The 6,152-nt window shown below is 45.1% G+C and overlaps 2 long non-coding RNA genes across 2 annotated transcripts; both read right to left on the reverse strand.

The window, feature by feature from the left end:
* Positions 1-208: 208 nt before the first annotated feature.
* On the reverse strand, positions 209-1,909 carry LOC125943613 (uncharacterized). Its single transcript, XR_007465795.1, has 5 exons — positions 1,870-1,909; positions 1,707-1,754; positions 1,568-1,630; positions 1,360-1,425; positions 209-615 (listed from the first exon to the last, which is right to left on the reverse strand). It is a non-coding gene; the product is annotated as an uncharacterized LOC125943613 (long non-coding RNA).
* A 584-nt stretch (positions 1,910-2,493) lies between these two features.
* Positions 2,494-3,961, reverse strand: LOC125943614 (uncharacterized). Its single transcript, XR_007465796.1, has 3 exons — positions 3,879-3,961; positions 3,240-3,354; positions 2,494-2,562 (listed from the first exon to the last, which is right to left on the reverse strand). It is a non-coding gene; the product is annotated as an uncharacterized LOC125943614 (long non-coding RNA).
* Between the last annotated feature and the right edge of the window lie 2,191 nt (positions 3,962-6,152).

Raw genomic sequence — 6,152 nt, forward strand, 5'->3', positions numbered from 1 at the left:
TTCTTTTTCAAATATGGCAACGTTTGCTAAAAATTTGCACGCCCCACCCCCCCTCCACCTACTGGTTCTACAACCTTCACTGCCCCAGCCCTTGTGGTCCGAAATTGTGCGATTGCAGTCCGCTGGCTGAGGTGAGTTTGAGACCACTGAACTGGGCCGAGTTTTTCTTCTAGAAACACATTCAGTTGCACCATTATTTCACCTTTAAAGCAAGGGACTGCAGAACCTCGTGGAGAATTCTTGGTGAAAACTTGTAGTTCTGAACACGACGTTGTAATGTTCGTTCACTTGGAATAGGTACAGCAAGCTCCCTGATGGTGTTGTAGCCTCTCGATCCGCATGCCAAACGGAGCTTGAGGCCTTTTTGTATAGTCTCGGTAGACCATGGTGTCCCCCTCGTACTGGAAGTCTCCATGCCTAGCAGTTGATCTGGTGACAAGTACTTTCTGATGTTTTGCGACAGTTCATTGTTTCGACTGTTTGCTCTGCTTTTCTGCTGTTGCAGTGTCTTAACTTTTCGCTTCATGTTTTTCAAGCAGTCCTCCAGTGTAGCTATTCTTTTTTGAAGGGCAGCTACTTCTGAAGGATCAGCATCCCCGCTCCTTGTACTGTTGCCTGCAAAACAAAGCGAATAGGAAGTGACAGGGGTTGGTCTTTCTGCGATACTAGACGTTCATGGCAGGTAATTTCACGAATTAAGTTTATGGAGCTCTAATGGCAAACATAACTAATTGATCAGTCAGTGATACGTTAGAAACAGGCAGCGACATGCATTCATGTGAGCAGCAGCGAGCCTTCATGTCGAAATATAAGATGCTACGTATTTATGCCACAAAATATGTTTGTTTACATGGAAGAGTTAACGCAAACAAGATTAAATATAATCAGTAATTTGCATTTGCTTGCACTACTTTTTCTTGACTCCATGAGCAACGTTTGCAGCTTGCTTAAGAGTTCCAGCACAGACTCCAAATTCTCATCTGATGAAAAACTCTGCTGTTTCATTGTATTGCCTCTGAATAAATTTGTTTTGGTTTGGTTTTCCAAAACGTGATCACTTTGAGCCAACTTCTGCGAGGACCGATGAAAGTCAGGGGCACCCAGTTCAATTTAGCCGTTGTGGATACCAACTCGTTCAAATTATTTTGAGTTCTGCCCCACAGTACACAGCGCTGTGCCGGAACCAGGGTGTCAGTTTGAATTTACTGTAAGTTCGAATTAACCGAGTTTGAATTAACGAGCTTTTGCTGTATCAACCTGTTACGTGTGTCCATGTAATTTCCCATTAAGAGCATTTATGTGTATGTATTCGGCTGTATACTGCATAGCATCTGAAGACAGTCAGCACTGCACGCTTACCAGTGACATTAGCTGTGCCCTCAGCTGACTGAACTCATCCACAGAATGCACAAACCTTTTGCTGGGCTGTAAATGAAGAATAATATTATTAGAAATGATGAAGCCCAGCAATATCCCAAAAACTGTAAATCAGCACAGTTGCCAACAAGAAATGGTCAGTGACCAAAATTTAACAATGCATATGGTAATGAACAAATATTTCACTCACACTCATCAGGCACAGTCAAAGCCGGAAATACCTGGCAGTAAGATCCTTGGGAGGTTTCCACATCTGCACACATATGACCGTTGAAACCAACGAAAACATCTGTCAAATATGTGCCTACACAAATCGAGGCAGCACTCACCTGGTGAACAAGCTGCCACTATGTCACATTCTGAACTTGAAAGAGTTTCTGCAACATTACATACATACATTTATTGTGGGGCAAAAAGAAAAAAAATAATGAAAGTACATTACAGCAATAATAAATTATTTGAAATATTAAAACAGTGTGCGACTGCCATTACCTTCTGAGCAATACGATGGTGCTGTATCGGTGCCAGGCTGGCCTGAAACAGGCCAAGACAAATTGAACAGGGCCACTATCCCTATGGAACCATAATGTGCCAACCAAGCATTAAACAGTGCTACTTGGAGCAACTACAAACCACACAAGTACATTGTAATTTTCGGTATTAAGGATGCGTTCCCACACACAAGTTGCAATGCTTTCAATCCGTTCAATTTTCTAAATATTATATCGCCGAGCAAAATGTTGTGGCTCTGTGCACACCCTTCCAAATGTGACTAAAATAAATGAGCCAACGATTGTTACAATACCTCGATTACATGCAGCATGTGTGTAATCTATCTTACCTTGTGAAGAACTTAGCCCCGATTGAGTGCCATCACTATTGGATCCAGAAGCTGCAAATGATGAAAATTCAAGAAAAGTATGAAACACGCTGGTAAACATAATAAGAAATAAACGCAGTAAGAACTCACCATCAACGACAGCAGCCGGTGTTAGTGGCAGATCAAGACCAGAAGATGGGCAGCGTGTATCCTTGTGTACTGCATAATACAAAAATGGAGTACTTACAACAACTAAAAGTGGAAAAGACGTCAGATGTGCTTAACGATCAACTCATCATCAGCGGCAGCAGCTGCTGCTAGTAACAACTCAAAGCCAGAAGATGGGAAGGGTGTGTCATTGCACTCTGGAGAATAAAAAATGCAGTAAAAGGTCGTTAGTTGTACTTAACCACATACCTTGATATGCAGGCACTATATTCACTATATGTACAGAATTTAGCAGACTATGAGTGCAAATGCCCAAGCTAATGCGTAGCAATGGACAAAATGTGTTGCAAAATTTAGCTGTACCAGCAATACACGTATACCTTGAAACTGTGATGAACACGTATTACCCTTGGCCAAAAGTGGGTAGGTTTTATCTGAGACTTTGTTGTCGAGATATACACAGGAATGTGGTGTACGCAGATTGAATGATTAAAAAGTAATTATACACAATATCTACTCCATCTCTCAGCTTTACAGAACCAACATGTTTCAGCTACCAAAGATCTGAGGCATTTGAGAAATAGAACAGGGATGGACGGCAACCAAGACCATTTTCATTGGAGAACGAAGGCATGTTTCAGACTAATAGAAGGCCAAGAATTAATTATGCATGATGCTTAAAAATACTATTTATAAACTTGATAAAACGAGTTGAGCTAGTTGCTTCACGCTGAGGGAAAGGCTAGGACGCAACCCACGTAAAAGTAAAGCGTAGAAGACCCCATCGTCTTGTTTTTTTCTTCTAAGTGGCTTGCGTCCTTACCTTTTCCTCAACTGAACAAACATTGTGCAATTCCTAACGTGGTTGGCTTACCTGACGTTCGCAAATGCTGTTGACTAAAGATCGTAGGCGTCGCGTCTCTCTTCAACTTCTTAGTACCAAACTTCCTCAGCAGTATCGGCTCAAATTGGTTTGCAGAGAAGTGGTCCTGGGCAAGGGAATATTAGCGGCTACTGTTACACGGCAATAAAACAGCACGCTTAAAAAAGGTTACTTTAGCGACGACGACGCACTGTTGGGCACATTCTCTTCCGACCAGACTAGAACACGATGCAGAAATGCGCACCATTTAACTTTGCGTATCGCTAATGCAACCACACAGCTTCTGAATACTCACCGAGCTGGAGCACATGCTTAAGCGCAATAATGCGTCATTGACTTCGCTGCACACACACGAAGGAGTTACACGGTGGTCAAAATTCAAGTATACGAAGGCGAATAAACAAAACTTGATGCCACTTGTATGTATGCATTACATGTACTTAGAACATACTCGAGGATGAGTTCTGGATGAAGCCATAGGCAGCGTATGCACGGCACATGTTGCAACTGGCATGCACATTTACCATCGACGTGGATACACGCTCCATGCGTGAGACTCAAGCTTGAATGTACCGCAACACTGGATGCACGAATACAAGCAAAAATATAAGGCAGATCACCCGTACTCACCTCACAAAGCCGCGACGACGCAGAGTTCAAGTCAGTCCGCCCAATACGCTGTAGCCACAATTCTCGCCGAACAGCATTTTCTTTTCCTCGCGGAAGGAAAAACAGCTTCTTTCCATTCTCGTACCTGTTTTTGCAACTGCGGGCACAGCAGGTCGGCATCGCGACACGTGCAGGGCCAACGCGCCAGACTCGAGCGCGGCGGAACGCTCGCCACAAAACACTCGCACGCCGTGCCAAAAATAAACAACGCAGTGGACAGACAAAATGGCGCCTTCACTACCTTCAGAAAAGCTAGTGCGTCATGCTTGAAAAGCTTCCAGATTCTTAGCGCCGCCGAGTTTACACGGCGATAGTGGCGCTGCCATCGAGAGCGTCAGCGCCGAGCGCGTCCGCAAGCAAACGGTCGGCTCTCGCATCGAGTATTGCTTGCTTGAGGTGATGTTTCTTGCAGTGCAAGCGTTTTTATTATTTCACTGGTCTACAAAGCATGATACTTGCCGTATTTATCTCTCGAACACTCTTCCAATGAATCGCTTTAGACCGCAGCGCTCTAGTCTGTTTAGCGGAAAGATTTGAACAAGCCCATCTTTTCGGCCAACAGCCATGCCACCCCTCAACTGGCTCCATTTACAATCTGCAAGACACGCGGGAGAGGAGGAGCCTGCATGGGCGACACGAATGGCGCTACTTTAGTTTTTTTAGGGACTTTAGTTGTGCGTGGTGCCCAAATTGGAGCTACTCTTGAGCCGCTCCACCAGCTTACGCTGTGACTGTGCTGCGTGTGCCGCGCAGGCCTGTGACTTTTTTTTAATGTCCATATTAATGTCCACGACAATGATGAGCGGTTTGGTGTGAACCATTGCCAGTGACGAGAAGTGCGTTCGCATAAAGCACTCGATGTCACATTTGGGTGTATTCGGTGAGATGTAGACCGTGAAAATTAACATTCTGTCGCTGGTAGCAATGGAACACACATCCCCGCAGCGACTTTGTGTGATTACTGAAAGGAACGCCGTGGTAAACGCTGGGCGTGCCTAAGAGCAGCTTAGGAAACCGTAATATTCACCGGGAAACGCTTGCAGCGAACGCTATGCGCGAATGCGAGCTGTCTGGTTGTTGATTTCTTTTCTCCCTCCCCCGCACACACGACCGCTGCGGCCGCTACCGCAGAGGCGGATGGATGGATGGATGATAGGAGCGTCCCCTTTTAAACGGGGTGGTGAATTGCTCCACCAAGCTCTTGTTATTATTTTGCCTAATGTCCTACCTTTATTTTTGAGAAACACACAAATACAATGAATTCCACGCATCAATTTTTTTAACCATTACTAGGAAATCTGTTTCTGTACGTCCCCGTTACTCGTGGTCTCCCTACTTTTCTCCCACCAAACCTCCAACCGCCTCTTACTTATCTCTATAGCGGACATGTTTACTTTCCCCCTGCTATCCCTGAACCCAAGGGTTTCAAGGAGGTCAGAGGAGCCTAGACTTGCAGCTGGGTAGCTTCACATTCCAATAAAACATGTTCCACCGTTTCTCTATCTTTACCACAGCAAGCACATGCGTCTTCGTCCTTGGTGTACCTCGCTTTATACCTACGCGTTCTAAGGCATCCTGATCTCGCTTCGAAAAGCATGGAGCTTCCCTTTGAGTTATAAATTGTTTCTTTCCTGATTTCATTTTTTCTTTTGAGGTATCTAGTTAGTCATAGAAGGTTTTTTTTTCAATGCCGCCACCCATGATATTGTCTTAGCCTCTCTCAATTTGCGTTTGACGTTCTCTGTTGCCGTTTTCCTGACCATACCGGTCGCCTACTTGCTGGCAAGCTTCCTAGTTCTTCTCCCCAAACGGCGAGTCAATGTCTTGCCTGTACAAATGCCCTGAACACCCTCTTGCCCCCCATCAACTTTCATTCATAATCCTCAGTCGTTCTTCAAAATCAATTTCACTGTGAGCCTCCCTTACACATGCGCGGAGGCGAAGGCCATTGCGTGGTGCAGCAAGGAGCCAAGCGGCACACGCGGCGCGTGCTTCGAGCTGTCTTTGGCAACGGACACAACAGACCCACTGGTAGGTAGAGCTATACAGGTTCGCTGTAAAAATTTCAGTGAGAATAAAGTTTGTTTTTATCGGGACTGCGCTTGTTGACAATCCTGGCTATAGTATTGCATTATGGGCAACCAAATGGTCCGTGTTAAAGAAAATGTTCCCCAGTGCGTGGGCCATGCTTCCACTGCGACTCGTACACCGCTACACGCTCTTGTTGGCCTCAGA

The sequence above is a fragment of the Dermacentor silvarum genome, chromosome 2 (assembly GCF_013339745.2).
Source record: "Dermacentor silvarum isolate Dsil-2018 chromosome 2, BIME_Dsil_1.4, whole genome shotgun sequence".
Taxonomy (NCBI): Eukaryota; Metazoa; Arthropoda; class Arachnida; order Ixodida; family Ixodidae; genus Dermacentor; species Dermacentor silvarum.